At 36.9% G+C, this 18,731-nt stretch overlaps 2 pseudogenes; both read right to left on the reverse strand.

Moving 5' to 3' along the window:
- Positions 1-444: 444 nt before the first annotated feature.
- On the reverse strand, positions 445-1,376 carry LOC138923036 (olfactory receptor 2AJ1-like; annotated as a pseudogene).
- On the reverse strand, positions 17,106-18,060 carry OR2T111BP (olfactory receptor family 2 subfamily T member 111B, pseudogene; annotated as a pseudogene).

Raw genomic sequence — 18,731 nt, forward strand, 5'->3', positions numbered from 1 at the left:
GAATTTTTATGATTATTTGATAACTGATTGTACTGTGCAAAATATGACTTTACTGTTTCATAAAAATACAGAAATTGTATAAATATACATCTCAGTGTATACGTGCTCCATATAAATTGATTGTATTGTAAAATATAATTTTTGCAAATTCTTACCATCTGGTGGGAGAGAATTGAAAGCCTGCAGTCATTTTTGACATTTTATAAGTGACTTCAGCGATTATAATTTGTATCATAGAGAGGAAAATGCATTTTTTTAGATGTATGTATTTATCAAACAAATACCCGAGATAACTTTATTTGTCATTGTCATTGTGTTGGAAATATTCAATTCTCTCCACATTTAAAGAGATAGAATCTTTCATTTTCTTTCCAGAGCTATGAATAGTGGATATCCTTTAAGTTGAATATGGAAATAAACACAAGACTCACGTCAAGCATTTTTCTACACTTTTTGATGCAGAAAATTACTTTTGAGGATATTTTGAGCCTCCAAATCATCTTTATTTTTACAGCTGTAGATAATTGGGTTGAGTATGGTTTTGAGGATGGTATAGAATACGGCCAGGAGCTCATCCTGGTCTGGAGTGTGGTATGATTTAGCTCTCATATATGTCAAAATAAATGGCCCATAGTCCATTATAATGACAATCTTATGGAAGAAAAGAGAAAATGATGGTTTCCATGCATTTTATGATTTCATGTGAAGGACAGTGAGAAGAATTTGAATGTAAAAAGCAAGGATTAAGGAGAAAAAGATAAGCAGGAAAATAACATCACCTACTTTGTATTGCCTTGTGTCCACACAGGAGAACTTAAACATGGCAGGAATGACACAGAAAAAAGTGATCAATGGCTCTTGAGCCACAGAAGTGAATGTGAAGGACTTAAGCTCTATGAACTGTGGAGTTGAAAGTCCCAACAAGCCAGGACCCTGCAGCTATGGGAATGCTGACATAGTGATTCATAAGAATGAGTTACTGCAGTGTGTGACAGATGGTTAGATGATGATCAGAGGACTTTGCTGCCAGAAGAAGGCACTCACCACCCAAAAGGGTGAGAGATGGAAATATCTGGAAGACACAACCTTAAAATAAAATAGCTCTGCTGCCTGATAGAAAGTCAGCGACTATTTTGGGTACAATATTAGAAATATGCAAGATATCCATATTAGAGAGATGGCTGTGCAGGAAATACATTGAAGTATGGAGTCATGAATCCCTGAAGATGAGGGGAATCAATGACAGTATTTTATGTTAAGCTCCTAATAAAATGGATGAATATAAAGGAGAAGAAGACCAGACTTGTTTCGGAAAAACGGAAGAATCTCAAAAGAATAAAGTCACTACTGCAAGTGTGATTCTCATGTCTCATCATGAATTCCCATCTTTTACCAATAAATAAAAGAATAAATAAATAAGAGCTAGGTAAAATCTGGAGAAAAAGTATTGTAAATATCAAACACATTTGCATTTTGTTGCATAATGAAATGAGAGTTACTGAGTCATATTTTCCAATTAAATTCAAAGGACTCTCAACCAGCTTTTGAAGTTGGCACGTTTGACAAGATGGGCATTTATTTGTTCATATGAAGTGATGATATTCAGTATATTGAGTGGACTGTTAACTCCATGTAGGGTCTCAAAGTCTTAATTCCATATTCTTCATGCAAGTGTGATCTTTTCTCAAATATCACCTTCTCCATGAGGCCTACCACTGAACACCTGTTTAAAATCTCACTTCTCCCACTTACACCCCAAATTTCTTCAGCTTTTGGAACTTTAAATAACAAACTTGGGAACCATATTTATTGATTGTTTTCATTCTTGCCCACAGGAACTAATATTCATCATGAGAGGTGTTTGTTTTGTTCGCTGCTATAAGCCTAACGCCAAGAACAGTGCAAGGTACATAGCAGTTGTTCAATAATATGTGTTAAATACATGAATAAATAAATGGGCTGTGGAACTTGATTTTATCTCACATTTTTTGTTCAGATAAAACTTAAAGAAAATGAAATGTATTATTTCTATGTCTTTTCAAAAACAATAAGTAATGAAAAAGTAGCTTACTCTATGTTTTTAATTTGAAACATCCCGTATATTTAAAAGTAATAAAATTAAAATTTTATTCTGTCAGTGTCAACAGTCAATATCAGAATATACTTTACTTTGCCAGTTGTATTAACTTGCATAAATTGTATTATGTTTTACTAATTCTTTATAGGAAATTACATGTGCTTAAAGATGTTGTTTATCCATGGATATTGGTTACTGAGTTGTTCACTTTATGGCTATTTGTGCAAATTTGGTGTATATGCTCTAAACCTCAATATAAACAGGCAAATGAAACCATACACTCGTAAATACACAGATAAATAAAAGTGAGGAAATTTATTAAAACACTAATCCAGGATTCTGACCTTCAATAAATAGTAAGATGATCAGAAAAAGCAACAAATATAAAAAAATTCTTTCCTATCTTATTAACATCTATTCATAAGTTTGAATAAAATAAACTTTGATTTCACTTTTGGAAAATGAATGTAGAAGCCTATCTCTGATAAAATATGAATAATTTGGATTTTTCTATATTTTATTTTTGTGAATATTGATATTCTTCATTATGAAATATGCAAACCACTTACGTCTAAATTTAATTCCCTGGGATATTAACACTGTTTTGCTACTATTTTAGGAATATTAAAGATCAGCATGTGAATGAGTTTTCTAGATATATGCACATGTAAGTAGTCTTGGTCGTTTTGGCTGATTCGACCTACAGCTCAGTAAAATCTAGTGTAGACAGGTTCAGATTTAAAGACAGTGGCGCCTCCCGTGAACTGGTTGATCATAAATAAGTCTCTAAATCAATATTACTGACAACCCAAATTCAATATATCTGTATGCAAAGGTGATGACTTTTTCCCACTGTCTAGAATCATATTGCCCTTGTGGTTTCGCTTTCTCCATTAATGATTTACCCTGTCATAGCCATTCTGATTCAAAAATTAGTACTTCATTTTAGGGTTAAAAGGTATGGACAATAGCTACTCACACTGAACTCCCATTACTTAGCAGAGCCCCTGGCCTATTGTTTGTTCTCAATAAATGCTTGTTAAAGAAATTATTGACATATATTTCTATGGTCTCTGATATCAAACATTTTCAATGATGCATCAATTATATTTACATTTTTGTTGTAAAATGTAAATTGTTTCCACAAAAAGTCAATGTTTTGTCTTCAGACATTGGAAACACTCCATAGCATATTTTCTAATTCCTTCGTCATCTTACTTCTTCCACCTTCTCAGTTCCATGAGCCACCAGTAGTTTCTACAACCCTCTTTTATGACTCTTTTGCTAACCTGTCAATCCATGATCTGTAATATCCTGCCACAATGCTGAAATGGTGGATAAAATATCTTATATGCCTTCCAGGTTTTTGAATGAAATCTATTGATATTGAATTCAAAGAGGAATGCTCTGGTGGTGAGCTTCATAACTCTAAGCTAAAAAGAGGAGAAAACACATGTCATACATCACATAACTTCTTCCACATATGTGCAACTCTAACCCAAGGTAAATTCTCTTTCTCTCCATCTAGCATAAATTTTTCCATGTTTAATAATGCTAAATGACAGAAAAGAAATGTAACATGCAGTTTACATCCCTCTATCTTCTAGAAGCTTGGAGGCTAATCATAGAGGATGGTATCTTTTATAGATGTCATTTTTAGGTATAAACATAGTCATATCCCAATCTTTCCTCCCAGGAAAAAGAAAGGCCTTTAGAGCCGTTACTCTGACAATGCACTACACTCAAATCATTCTTACCATTTTTCATTTATTGACATTCTCAAATGCAGTATAAATCAATTTTGAATTAACTAGATCCAAATTCTTATTTCATTTCTATATCAGATTTCTCATTATATAAATACAACACACTGAATATTTATTTAAATTTAGATTTAACTAGAGGTGAATCTTTCACTAATCTTGGTAAGATTACACATTCATAGGTTAAACAATTATTTCTATGCTTCTTCCTTATATCTTTACATTGAAGTTTTGACTGTAAGACAAAAAGAGACAAAGACCCTAAATAATTTCTTTCTAAAATTTATTTATCTGAAAAAGTATCTAATATGTAGATCTTGGGAAATATTAAATCTGAGGTGTACACATATTTTATACTATATGACACTGCCATTTTTATTTTTGGAACTTTTCTAAAAACCTATAATATCAATGACCAACTTGGTAGAATATTATAAACTCTACCATAAAACTTCAAATATCAGACTGACTCGGTTGGTGTGCAACTGATTCCAAATAGCTGGTTGTTACTAATTATCCAATCAACTGCAATGGAAGAGGCAAAAGTCAGACACTGAATTGCCCTAAAAGTGGATAGAATAAAATCATTGTCCCTTTTTAAGGAGTTTATGGAACATAGATACAATATATATATGATAATGTTACTTAGACTAGGAATGAGTGTGCTATTGGTTCAAATAACTAAATTAAGAAAATAGCAATATGAGACAGTCTCCCTCGGTGCAGCAGAAGAGTCCTGTTGTCACAGGGCTGAGGGGACAGTCGGTATCAGCACTGGCTGTGTGCAGTGAGATTAAGCTTGGTTGAAGAAACAAACTGCCTTCCCCAGTCCCTTCCCCATTCCCCCATCTTTTCTTGGCATATTTTCTTTCCACTGTTAGGCTAGAACACACTGGCTGTTAAGGACTCTATTTATGGCTTGTCCCTTACACTAGAAAGAAGCCCCAGGGAAGGCCACTTGGTGGACCTCACTTGCTGCAGCGTTGGGTCTCTTGGGTGTTTGAAGAGTCAATGGATGAACTTAATTATTACACAGACTAGCTATTACAGAGAGGAAGATAAAACAGAGGGACTCTCTTTACCAAAGTGATTCTGTTTATTTTCATTTCTGATAGACTCATGAGTCAATTAAATGATGACCAAATATACTGAATATGTAAGTGAATGTAGCAAAAGCATTCAGCTAATTTACTCTTTTTGTACACAATAATTTTCAAACCTAAAAGCTACCAAGCATTTTATTTTTTATTTTATTGAGGTGACCCTGTTTTATGACATTATATAAATTTCAAGAATACGTAGTTATATTTCACTTCTGTATAGACTACATCGTGTTCGAAACCAAAATTCTACTTTCTATCACTGTACAAATGCCCCCCTTTATCACTTTCACCCTTCCTCTGTCCCCTTCCTCTCTGGTAAGCACCGATCTCTTCTATATCTGTGTGTTTGTTGTTGTTGTTGTTTTATCTTCCTCACATGAGTGAAATCATATGGTATTTGCCTTTCTCTGTCTGAGTTATTTTGCTTAGCATAATAATTTCAAGGTCTATCCATGTTGTTGAAAATGGTAAGATTCTGTCTTTTCATGGTTGAGTAGATTCCATCGTATACACCACATCTTCTTTTCCATTCATCCACTGATGGACATCTAGGATGTTTCCAAGTCTTGGCTATTGTAAATAGTGCTGCTATGAATGTAAGGGTGCATACACATTTTCACATTAGTGTCTTTTTGTATGCTGGATAAATACCCAGAAGTGGAATAGTTGGATCTTATGGTATTTCTAGTTTTAATCATTTGAGGAATCTTTATACTGTTTTCCACAGTGGCTGCACAAATTTACATTCCTACCAGCAGTATGAGGACTCCCCTTTCTCCGTATCCTCTCCAACACTTGTTATTTATCATCTTTTTAATAATAGTTATTCTGATGGGCACGAGGTGATTTCTCATTGTGGTTTTGATTTGCCTTTTCCTAATAATTAGTAATGTTGAAACTCTCTTCATTTTCCTGTTGGCCAGTTTTATAAGTTCTTTATAAAAATGTCTGTTCAGATTCTCTGATCATTTTTTACTTAGGTTGTTTGCTTTTTTGTTGCTGATCGTATGTGTTATTTATATATTTTGAATATTAACTCCTTATTGAATATAAGGTTTGAAAGTATCTTCTCTCAATTGATATGTTATCTTTTTTTTTTTGATGGTTTTCTTTCCTGTGCAGAGGCTTTTCAAAGTGGATTCAAGAGTTGAACTAAGAGGTGAAACATAGACATAGACAGCATACTCTTTGACATCATGTATAGCAATACATTGTTGCATATGTCTCCTCAGGCAAGGGAAAGAAAAGAAAAACTAAACAAATGGGACTACATCAAACTAAAGGAGCATTTTAGACATTAGACAAGATTTTAAGCATCTTGTATTTATTAGCCTCTTACAGTTATTATTTAATTATCCAAGAACTTTCCAGGACCCACAGAGTCTAGACAGCATTCCTAGGTTATCTGTCTTAACCAAGGTTTCAAGTCTTGCATTTCTAGTCTCAGACATCAAATTCTAAAGTAAACACAACTTTTTCCGGGGACTTTTATGTATTTCAGCCAACACAGGAACTCCATTAAGTAACATGCTGTTCCTTAGGAAGGGGAAAGAATGGCTATTTCACCTGGGTGTCTGTGTTGTGTGTTGGGGGGGCATGTCTGGTCCTACTATTAAGACTGGCCTTTTGCTAAGTGCAAGATTTTTTAAATCACACAACTAGGTTCAGATCTGTGTAAAAGTGGACCTCAATTTTGCCCCAATAAACTTGCCTCCATTTTTCAAAAGTTAGAACCAACATTGAAGCTAATTTATGAGATTATGAAAATCATTAAAATAAGAAAATGATAGAAAATGTTATGCAAATGCAGTCATATCTTAATTAATGAATTAAATGTTACATTTATTCTTACTGTTATTAGTTATTTTATGATGTTAAACTATATTTACTGCATCTCAGTGAAGATCTAACTAACCACTTTAATGCATCCTAAAGAGACTGGAAAGAAAATATTTAGTGAAACCACCCTTTCCTCGAAGAATGACTGTGTTTAGGGGAATAAACAAGGTATGAAATACAATAAAACGCTGAGCTCCATTACAGACTCTGAGTGTGGCATTCAGGTTGAAGACAAATTCCTCAACCTGCCTTTCTTGTAAATCTCTAGCTGCCAGTTCCAACATACACCAGGATCATGCAAAACTGCTTCTCTCACGTGCTCCCTGATGTTGTCTTCTCTAGATCATTCTTCTCTTTAATTCACTCGAGTTAGGGAAAACAATTCTGACAAAAATGCTTTCAAAGAAAAGGCAAAAGATAGGATTCAGATTAAGCAAAGAACGCAAAAGTGAAAAAAATTTAACTTTTAAACGTTACTTTAAACTATGGTCTTATGGTTCATTTTATATTTACTTGTTTTGTCTTTGCAGAGCATGTAAGTACACACTTACAAATATACAGATATATCAATAAATACATATTTTTATTATTTTCTTTGCAAAACGAACCACCTATTTCTTTATTTATTTTGAGGAAGATTAGCCCTGAGCTAACATCCTCCACCAATCCTCCTCTTTTTGCTGAGGAAGACGGGCCCTGAGCTAACATCCATGCCCATCTTCCTCTACTTTATATGTGGGATGCCTACCACAGCATGGCGTGCCAATTGGTGCTAGGTCTGCACCCGGGACCAGAACTGGCGAACCCTGGGTCGTTGGAGCAGAACGTGTGTACTTAACCACTGCTCCACTGGGCTGGCCCCTCAGCCATGTCTTTAAATGTGCAAAATTTCTTGGCTGAAAATTATTGTAGGTGCATACTTATTTATCAGTAACAGATATGAAGTATACCCTGAAAAACAAACCTTAAATTTTGTAATGCATTTTCCATCCTTCTTCATTGGGCAAAGAGTACCTACTAGAAAAAATGTTTCGATTTTCACTGACATTATTCTAGCAATGGAAATTGAATATTTTGTTTTAATTAATAATTAAAACAGACAAACAAACCGACAGTTTCAAGTCGAAAAGAGGTGCTAGAAGAGACCTATACAAAAACACCCAATTTTATGAAAATAATTAATCTTCAAGTATCAAATGCACCAGAGTAGTCATAGAATATATAATAATAACAAGTGATCCAATATAATTTTATTTCAACAATTTCAAACAGTCTTCTGAACATAATATGTTGTCTATTAACAGCCACGTTGTGTTAGCTTTGGAAATATCTACATTTTTTTCAAACTCTAAAAGGATTGGTTACAGACAAAGATATAGGAAAAGGCAATAAAGTAATGCAAAAATCTTCAGCATTATTACACATCAGGAAAATGCAAGTTCAACCCAAAATGGTGTACCTTACAACACCAGATAGAAGAAGGAAAATGGAAAAGGTTGACTATACTCAAAAGATTCCTACCAATGTGGAGCAACTGTTACTCTTATGCTTGCTGGAGGCAGTGCAAAGTTGACCATCCACTTTGTAAAACAATTTACTAAAAAGTCAATCGCGCATCTGCCAAGAGAAGTGAAAACAGATGATCTCAAAAAGGAGGTAAATAGAAGCTTTACTCATAACAATTCAGACTGAATGTATCCCAGATATCTGTCAACAAAAGGTGCGTACAGAAATGGTGGGGGCCATCCCAGTGGTTCAGTGGTTAAGTTTGCATGTTCCGCTTCTGCAGCCCAGGTTTCGCCAGTTCAGTTCCTGGGTGACACCTACACACTGCTTGTCAAGTCATGCTGTGGCAGGCATTCCACATATAAAGTAGAGGAAGATGGGCATGGATGTTAGCTCAGGGCCAGTCTTCCTCAGCAAAAAGATGAAGATTGGCAGCAGATGTTAGCTCAATCTAACCAATCTTCCTCAAAAAAAAAAAAAAATGGCGATATAGTCAGACAAGGGAATGCTACTAGGCAATAAAAAAGAGAAAGCTGCTGATAAATGTAAAATTACAGCAGAATCTTTTTTCTTAAGTTTTATTTTTTTATTTTCTCATTTTAGTAGCTAAGAAAGCAGTGTAAATAACTAATTTATTTTTGATATCATTAAGAATTTAGTTTTCAAAACATAGATGAAACTTCACAAACGTTCATTATATACAGCTTTTTTTACTTAATTTTTTTTCGAGCTTTGTTGAGGCATGGTTGACAAATAAAAAGGGTATATATTTAGGATATACAGAAGGATTTTTTTAAGGTGTACAGTGCGATGATTTAATATAGGTATATATTGTGAAGTGATTACACAATCAAGTTAATTAATTTATCCATCACCTCACATAGTTATTTTTTGTGTGTGTGATGAACACTTAGGACCTACTGTTTTAAGTTGTGAGTGTTCAGTACCATATTATTAACTATAGTCACCATGCTGTACATTAGATCCCCAGAATTATACATCTTAGAACTGAAAAATGTAGCTTTTTATAATGACATGATTATTTCTTACATGATTTTTGTTTGTTTTGATTTGACAACATTTCTGTCACTGTAAGCCAAACAGATTTAACAGGCTATCAGACAAGGGTTTATAATATCACACTGCTTTATGCATGCGGGTTATACCAATTATTGGAGAAACTTACATTTTTGAAAGTGGCATTATACTTCCCCTTTGTTTTAAGGTGAACACAATTAATTCTAGAAATATCTATTTTCCTTTTTTTTTCGGATGTACATCATATTTCTTATTCTGTATACATCACATCATGTTCACCACCCGAACACTAATTATAGTGCATCCCCTCACATGTGACCCTAATCACCCCTTTTGCCCTCCCCCCTCCCCCGTTCCCCAATGGTAACCACCAGTCCAACCTTCAACGCTATGTGTGGGTTTTTTTTGTCGTTTTTATCTTCTACTTATGAGCGAAATCATATGGTATTTGACTTTCTCCCTCTGACTTATTTCACTCAGCATAATACCCTCAAGGTCCATCCATGTTGTTACAAAAGGCCGGATTTCGAAGTAGTCCATCGTGTATAAATACCACATCTTCTTTATCCATTCGTCCCTTGATGGGCACCTAGGTTGCTTCCACGTCTTCACTATTGTGTATAGTGCCGCGATGAACATAGGGGTGCATGTATCTTTATGCCTTTGTGTTTTCAAGTTCTTTGGATAAATACCCAGCAGTGAAATAGCTGGACCATATGGTAGATCTATCCTTAATTTTCTGAGGATACTCCATCCTGCTTTCCATAGTGGCTGCACCAGTTTGCACTGCCACCCGCAGTGAACAGTGGTTCCCTTCTCTCCACACCCTCTCCAACATTTGTTGTTTCCTGTCTTGTTAATTATAGCCATTCTGACCTGAGTGAGGTGATACCTCATTGTAGTTTTGATTTGCATTTCCTTGATAGCTAATGATGTTGAGCATCTTTTCATATGCCTGTTGGCCATCTGAATAACTTCTTTGGAGAAATCTCTGTTCAGATCTTTTGCCCATTTTCTAATTGGATTGTTGGTTTTTTTGTTGTTGAGCTGTAAGAGTTCTTTGTATATTTTGGATATTAACGCCTTATCTGATATGTAGTTTGCAAATATCTTCTCCCAATTTTTAGGTTGTCTTTTCGTTTTGTTGATGGTTTCCTTTGCTGTACAGAAACTTTTTAGTTTGATGTAGTCCAATTTGGTCATTTTTTATTTTGTTTCCCTTGCCCGGTCAGACATGCGACTTGAAAGTATGCTGCTCAGACCAATGTCATCGAGCGTACTGCCTATGTTTTCTTCTAGAAGTCTCATGGTTTCGGGTCTTACATTCAAGTCTTTAATCCATTTTGAGTTGATTTTTGTGCATGCTGTAAGGGAATGGTCTACTTTCATTCCTTTGCATGTGGCTGTCCAGTTTTCCCAACACCATTTATTGAAGAGACTCTTCTTTCCCCATCATATGCTCTTGGCTCCCTTGTCGATAATTAGCTGTCCATAAACATGTGGGTTTACTTCTGGGCTACCAATTTTGTTCCATTGATCTGTGTGTCTGTTTTAGTGCCAGTACCATGCTGTTTTGGTTACTATGGCTTTGTAGTATAACTTGAAATTGGGGAGTGTGATACCTCCAGCTTTGTTCTTTTTTCTCAGGAATCCATTGGCTATTTGGGGTCTTTTGTTGTTCGATATAAATTTTAGGATTCTTTGTTCTATTTCTGTAAAAAATGTTGTTGGAACTTGGCTAGGGATTGCGTTGAATCTATAGATTGCTTTAGGAAGTATGGACATTTTAACAATGTTATTTCTTCCAATCCAAGAGCACAGAATATCTTTCCATTTCCTTGTGTCTTCCTCAATTTCTTTCAACAATGTTTTATAGTTTTTGATGTACAGATCTTTCACCTCTTTGGTTAAGTTTATTCCTAGGTATTTTATTCTTTTTGTTGCAATTGTAATTGGAACTGTATCCTTAATTTCTCTTTCTGCTACTTCGTTGTTAGTGTATAGAAATGCAACCGATTTTTGTACATTGATTTTGCATCCCGCAACTTGACTGCATTCCTTTATTATTTCTAAAAGTTTTTTAGTGAACTCTTTAGGGTTTTCTAGATATAAAATCATGTCGTCTGCAAAGAGTGACAGTTTCACTTCTTCTTTTCCAATGGGGATCCCTTTTATTTCTTTTTCTTGCCTGATTGCCCTGGCTAGAACTTCCAATACTATGGGAAATAGGAGTGGTGACAGTGGGCATCCTTGTCTGCTTCCTGTTCTTAGAGGGATAGCTTTCAGGTTTTCTCCATTGAGAATGATATTTGCTGTGGGTTTGTCATATATGGCCTTTATTATGTTGAGGTAATTTCCTTCTATACCCATTTTATTTAGAATTTTTATCATAAATGGATGCTGGATCTTGTCAAATGCTTTCTTTGCATCTATTGAGATGATCATGTGATTTTTATTCTTCATTTTGTTAATGTGGTGTATCATGTTGATAGATTTGTGGATGTTGAACCATCCCTGCATCTCTGGAATGACACCCACTTGACCATGATGCATGATCTTTTTAATTTATTGTTGTATTCAATTTGCTAGAATTTTGTTGAGGATTTTTGCATCGATGTTCATCAGTGATATTGGCCTGTAATTTTCTTTTTTTGTGTCGTCCTTGTCTAGTTTTGGTATCAGGATAATGTTCCCTTTGTAGAAGGAGTTAGGAAGCCTCCTCTCCTCTTCAATTTTTTGGAAAAATTTGAGAAGGATAGGTATTAAGTCCTCTTTGAATGTTTGGTAGAATGCACCAGGGAAGCCATCTGGTCCTGGACTTTTATTTTTTGGGAGGTTTTTAATTGCTGTTTCGATCTCCTTACTGGTGATCAGTCTATTCAAATTTTCTATACCTTCTTGGTCCAGTTTTGGAAGGTTGTATGTTTCTAAGAATTTATCCATTTCTTCTAGATTATCCAATTTATTGGCACATAGCTTTTCATAGTATTCTCTTATTATCTTTTATATTTCTGAGGTGTCCATTGCAATCTCTCCTCTTTCATTTATGATTTTATTTCTTTGAGCCTTCTCTGTTTTTTTCTTGGTGAGTCTAGCTAAGGGTTTGTCAATTTTGTTTATCTTTTCGAAGAACCATCTCTTGGTTTCATTAATTTTTTCTATTTTTTTTAGTCTCTATTTCATTTATTTCTGCTCTGATTTTCATTATTTCCCTCCTTCTTCTGATTTTCGGCCTTGTTTGTTGTTCTTTTTCCAGTACCTTTAGGTGCACTTTGAGATTGTCTATTTGGGATTTTTCTTCTTTGTTGAGCTAGGCCTGAATTGCTATAAACTTCCCTCATAGAACCGCTTCTGCTGTATCCCACAGATTTTGGCATGTTGTCTCTTCATTTTCATTTGTCTCCAGGAACTTTTTTATTTCTTCTTTGATTTCTTCATTGACCCAATCATTGTTCAGTAGCATTTTGTTCAATCTTCACATTTTTGTGGCTTTTCTGGTTTTATTTCTGTAGTTGATTTCCAGTTTCATACCTTTGTGGTCAGAAATGATGCATGGTGTTATTTCGATCTTCTTAAATTTATTGAGACTTGTTTTGTGGCCTAATATGTGATCAATCCTGGAGAATGTTCCATGGGCATTTGAAAAGAATGTGTATTCTTTGGTTTTTGGATGGAATGTTCTGTATATATGTACTAAGTCCATCTGGTCTAATGTGTCCTTTAAGGCGAGTGTTTCCTGGTTGATCTTCTGTTTGGATGATCTATCGTTTGGTGTAAGTGGAGTGCTAAAGTCTCCTACTGTTATTGTGTTACTGTCTATTTTTCCTCTTATGTCTGTTAATAATTGCTTTATATATTTAGGTGCTCTTATGCTGTGTACGTAGATAGTTACAAGTGTTATATTTTCTTCTTGGATTGTTCCCTTTATCATTATGTAGTGCCCGTCTTTGTCTCTTATTACAGTTTTTGATTTAAAGTCTATTTTGTCTGATATAAGTATTGCTACCACCACTTTCTTTTCTTTGCCATTTGCATGGAATATGTTTTTCCATCCTTTCACTTTCAGTTTGTGAGTGTCTGTAGGTCTGAAGTGTGTCTCTTGTATGCAGCATATACATGGATCTTGTTTTTTATCCACTTGGCCACCATATGGCATTTGATTGGAGCATTTAGTCCATTTGACATTTAAAGTAGCTATTGATAAATATGTATTTATTGCCATTTTGTCACTTTTTCTTTTTTTGGGGTGTTTTAGTAGTTCTTCTCAGTTCCTTTCTTTTTCTCTTGCTCTCTTCACTTGTGGTTTGATGGCTATCTTTAGTAATATGTTTGATTTATTTTGTCTTACTTTTTTTCCTCCTTGTTATAAGTTTCTGATTTCTGGTTACCATGAGGATCCTATTTAATATACTATGCATATAACAGTCTATATTGAGTAGATAGACTCTTTAGCTTGACCTCTTTCTGAAAGCTCTACTTTTTCACTCCCCTCCTCCTACATTATATATTTTTCACATCATATATAGTCTTTTGTTTAGTGTGTGTCTATCCATTACCCTCTTATCATTGAAATACGTAATTTTAGAACATTTGTCTTTTAACCTTCATATTATCTTCACAGGTAGTTGATCTGCTGCCTTTACTATACTTTTACCTTACAAGTGATTTTATTGCCTGTTTTTTCTTGTTGTTGTTTTGGGTTTTTCTGATTTTTTTTTCTTTTATCTCTATTTGTGGTCATTGCTTTCCCACTTAAAGTCCCTTCAGCATTTCTTGTAGAACTGGTTTCTTCGTGATAATCTCCTTTAATTTATGCTTGTCTGGGAAGCTCTTTGTATCTCCTTCCATTCTGAATGATAGCCTTGATGGATAGAGTATTCTTGGTTGTAGGTTTTTTCCTGTTAGCACTTTAAATATGTTGTGCCATTCTCTTCTCTCCTGTAGGGTCTCCACTGAGAAGTTCGCTGACATCCTGATGGGCTTCCCTTTATATGTCACTTGTGGCCTTTCTCTTGCTGCTTTTAGGATTCTCTCTTTGTCTTTAATTTTAGACATTTTTATTATAATATGTCTTGGTGTGGGCCTCTTTGGGCTTCTTGTTTGGAGCTCTCTGTCTTCCTGAACTTGGATGTCTGTTTCCTTCCTCAGGTGAGGAATATTTTCCTCTATTATTTCGACAAGTAAATTTTCTGCCCCTTTGTCTGTCTCTTCTCCTTCTGCAACCCCTATAATCTGAACGTTAGCATGCTTGATATTGTCCCAGAGTTTCCTAACACTGTTCTCATTCTGTCTAATTCTTTTTTCTCTTTTCTGTTCTGCTTGGGTGATTTCCTCTAATCTTTCATCTAGCTCACTGATCCATTCTTCTGCTTCCTCTACTCTGCTATTGAGTCCCTCTGGTGACTTTCTCATTTCGAGTATTGTATTCTTCATTTCTGATTGGTTCTTTTTTATATCTTCGAGTTCTTTGCTGATGTGTTCACTGTGTTCATCCATTCTTCTCTGCATATCTGTGAGCATCCTCATTATATTTTGTTTCAATTCTTTGTCAAGGAGGTCGCTAGTTTCTGTTTCACTTCGTTATTTCTCTGGTGTTTTGTAGTGTGCCCTTGCTTTGAAAGTATTCCTTTGCCTCCTCATTATGCCTCTTTCTCTGTGCTATTTTATTTGTACTAGGTGAGTTGGCTGTATCTCCTGATCTTGGAGAAGTGGTCTTATGTATGAGATGCCTTATGAGGCCCAGCAGTGTGTTTCCCTCTTGTCACCAGACCATAAGAACCAGGAGTGACCCCTTTGTGGGCTAGTTGTGTTCTTCTGCTGTGGCAGGGTTGCTCCCACTGCAGGTACCCAGGGAGTCTGATCTTTCCTTCCCTGGCCAGCTATTTGTAAATCCGCTTTGGAGGGGCTTCAGCATTGTTGGCTACAAAGTCTATTAGCACACTCTTATTGCAATTCTCCTCTTAATTGGGTTGGTACCCAGTGTAGCTGGTTGCTAGGCTCAGGGGTGTACAGTTGTGATAGTCCTGAGGCCAACAAGGCTGTTGTCAGTTCTCTTAGGAGTGCAGCTGAGTGGGGCTAGCCCTTGGCATGGAGGCACTCAGTTGTTTCAGTCTTTGGAAGGTGGGGCTGATCCTTTTTATGGCTATTTGTGAAGCACAAGTCTTCTGCTGCTGATAAGCCTCACCCCCTACTGGACCACATACACTGTCAAAACTGTCCTGGTCCCTGCACACTTCTTAACCCCCTGGAGAATACCTCAATGACACACTGCAGAGGCCCCCACCTCTGCTCCAATGCCCCCCACATTTCACCTGGTCCTCACAGAAGCCCTGCCCCACAGAGGCAGACACCCTTGCCTGCCTGTACAGCATCAAGTCACTCAGGCAATGCAGGCTAAAAAGTAGCCTGAGGGCTTGCTATTAGGTGGGGCCAGTCCCTAGGGCAGGTTGCCTGCCCTGGCTGAACTGGATTAAATCTGTGCTCTAGTGGGTGTGGCAGACTCCTGGGCTAACAGTCCAAGGGATGCACCTCAATGGCTCCCACTGGTGTCCATATTGGCATGCCTGGACCAGCTCAGAACAATGGCCCCCACCAATGTCTCAGTCTCTGGAGAGGATCCTCCTCTCACCAAGATGCCCCCAGAGCCCACCAGGTGAATCTTGTTTAACCAAAGGACAGTCAGCCTTCTCTCTGGTGATTTTAGGTTGCTGCAATGAATGAGTTTGTGGGTGGGCCCTTTAAGACCCGGATCTTTTCGGCTTTCAGCTGATAGCTTTTCTGGGGTGTCCTCGCTGCAGTTAATAGCCAGCAAAGCCAGACAGTAAGACCCCCCTCTCAGTTGGACTGAGTCCAAAGGATGGTTATAGCCTTATTGCTCCCACTCCGGACCTCACTCCCCCAGGGAGGGCTGCATACCTTAGGGTGGCTCCCACCTGGCCAGCTGAGAAGCTCCGCTGCTCCCAAAGGTGACTTTTTTCCTCCCAGCTGGAGTTACTGCCTCTTCTGCTTTTGTCAGGACTATCCCTTTTCGTGGGGTTTCGTTTTATCCAGTTTTCAGTTTTCAATCCAGGGTGATTCTTCCCAAAATTGCTGTAACCTGGTTGTGTCCATGGGAGGAAGTGAGTTCAATGTCTGCTCACACCGCCATCTTGATGAGATCTCTAGCAGAATCTTTAAAAACATATTACTTTGAGAGAAAGACACAAGGTATTAAAAAAACCTACTGCACATTTTCATTGATGTGAAAGAGTAAAATTGCCCTAACTAAAGAATAAAAACAGAAATCAGGCCAGTAGTTGTATCTCGGTTGAGGTGTTTCACTGGACAAAGACATGAAGATCTTTCTGCTCTGGTGCAATCATTCGTCTCTTGCTGGCGGGTGTAAGTTACAAGGGCATATATTATCAAAACTGGTTGAACGTACCCTTCATATCTTAGAGCATCTAATGATTGTAAACTAAACCTCATTTTGCAAAAAATCAACAATTAACCTTCAAATTGCTTGACTAGTTCATTCTTTGAACAAATATTTATTGAGCACTGCCCTATAGAAATATTTTAATAAACATTTATTATTCTTAGAGTTTCCATAACCCACAATTTGTTTTGTTTATGACAACTTAACAAATGATCACAAAGTATGGAGGTCTGGTTCTACGTCAAAGTAAAATAGAAAAGACATATGGATATAATGCATATATAACCTCTCTGGGAAATCTCATACAATCACTTTTACAACCTTGAACTTTGGGGCAAGGGAATGTAAATCTTCGTCATGAGTTAAGCAGCACACGGGCACATGCAATTTCTCAGGGTGCCCTTGACCTCACTGTTCCTCAGACTGCAGATGAGGGGCCTGAGCACAGGGGTGAAGATGGTAGAGGAAGCCAACGGAACCTTATCATGGTTAGCTGACATGTAGGATTTGGGTCTCATGTAGGTGGCATAGGCAGCTTCAAAAAAGAGTCCCACCACAGCCAACTGTGAGGAGCAGGTGGCAAAAGCCTCCTTGCAGGCTTCTCTAGAACACAGGTAGAGAAGAGCTGCTAGGAGGAGACTCTAGGAGGTCAGGATGAAAGGTAAGGGCACCAGGAGCATTAAGACACAGCAGATGTACATGGCCGTACTCAAAGACAGACATGTCAGCACAAGCTAAGCGCATCAGCATGGGGCCTCACAGAAGAAATGATCGATTTCATGTACGCTCTAAAATAGGAAGGTCAGGGTTGCAGCAGCCTGCATGAGCCCATCAGCTTCACCCAGGAACCAAGCTGCCAAAGTCATTCCCAAGTCTAACTGCTGGCTCATGATGACAGGGTATCTCAGTGGATGGCGAACAGCCACATAGCAGTCATAGGACATGGCTGCTCAGAGGAAGCACTCACCCCTCCCAGAGTGAGGAAGAAGAAGATCTGCGGCCCACAGCCAGCAGGGGAGATGGGCTTCTTGCTGGTAAAGTAGTCAGCAGCCATTTGGGGCACAATGGTGGAAACCAGCATAGTGTCCATGAGGGAGAGTTGACTCAGCAGGAAGTACATGGGTGTGTGGAGGCCGCGGGGGTCCCAGTGAATCAGGAGAATCAGGAGAATCAGGAGAATCAGGAGAATCAGGACAGCACTGCCCAGCAGGGAGGTAAAGGCATAGTCAGAACAGTCACATGGAGAAACAGGCAGGCTTCTGTGTGATTAAAGAGTCCCAGGAGAAGGAAACCTGAGGTGGTATTCTGTTTTTCCATGATATCAAATAAGCATAACACTGTAAATAGATAGATGAGAGAATTTTCAATGCTCTATTTGAACTATGTATTTCTTGATAAGCACATGTGTGAAAACGATTAAATCTATTTAAAATCCTACAGCTGACTTTTTCGAATGTTTTCACTTGAGCCTGTAATTAATTTCAACTTTTCTCTCATTTTCAAACTTTTCAAAATGAGTATCCCCCATCATTGTTATTGATTAATTGGCATAAGAAACAAAAGTTCTTGATAAATTACAAGAACATGTGTTTCCTTGTGCTACCTGACACCAACATAAGTGAACAGAAGGAAATCACGCTTACAGTTTCTCATTTATATTTTTACTTGCTTTACATAATGCACAGTCAACATTCTTAGAGGTTGAATTAAGTCCATGTGTGTAATTATATAAAAGCCATGTTCTTAATAATGAGGGCTACACCTAGGTAACATGTCAAAATTTATTGAAGTCTGCAAAAATCAGATAATTTTTCTTGATGTTGATTAATCCAGGAAGGCATTTTCAGATTTCCAAACCAAACAATTTATATTTCCAGGCCTAGAAACAGGAAGAACTGAGTCTACAGATGGAAACATAAATTAATTTGGAATTGTTAGTGCATTTAGTTTAATTTTACTGAGTATACAGTGAAAACAGTAATGACCTT

This window comes from Equus caballus, unplaced genomic scaffold (genome assembly GCF_041296265.1).
Source record: "Equus caballus isolate H_3958 breed thoroughbred unplaced genomic scaffold, TB-T2T haplotype2-0000440, whole genome shotgun sequence".
Taxonomy (NCBI): Eukaryota; Metazoa; Chordata; class Mammalia; order Perissodactyla; family Equidae; genus Equus; species Equus caballus.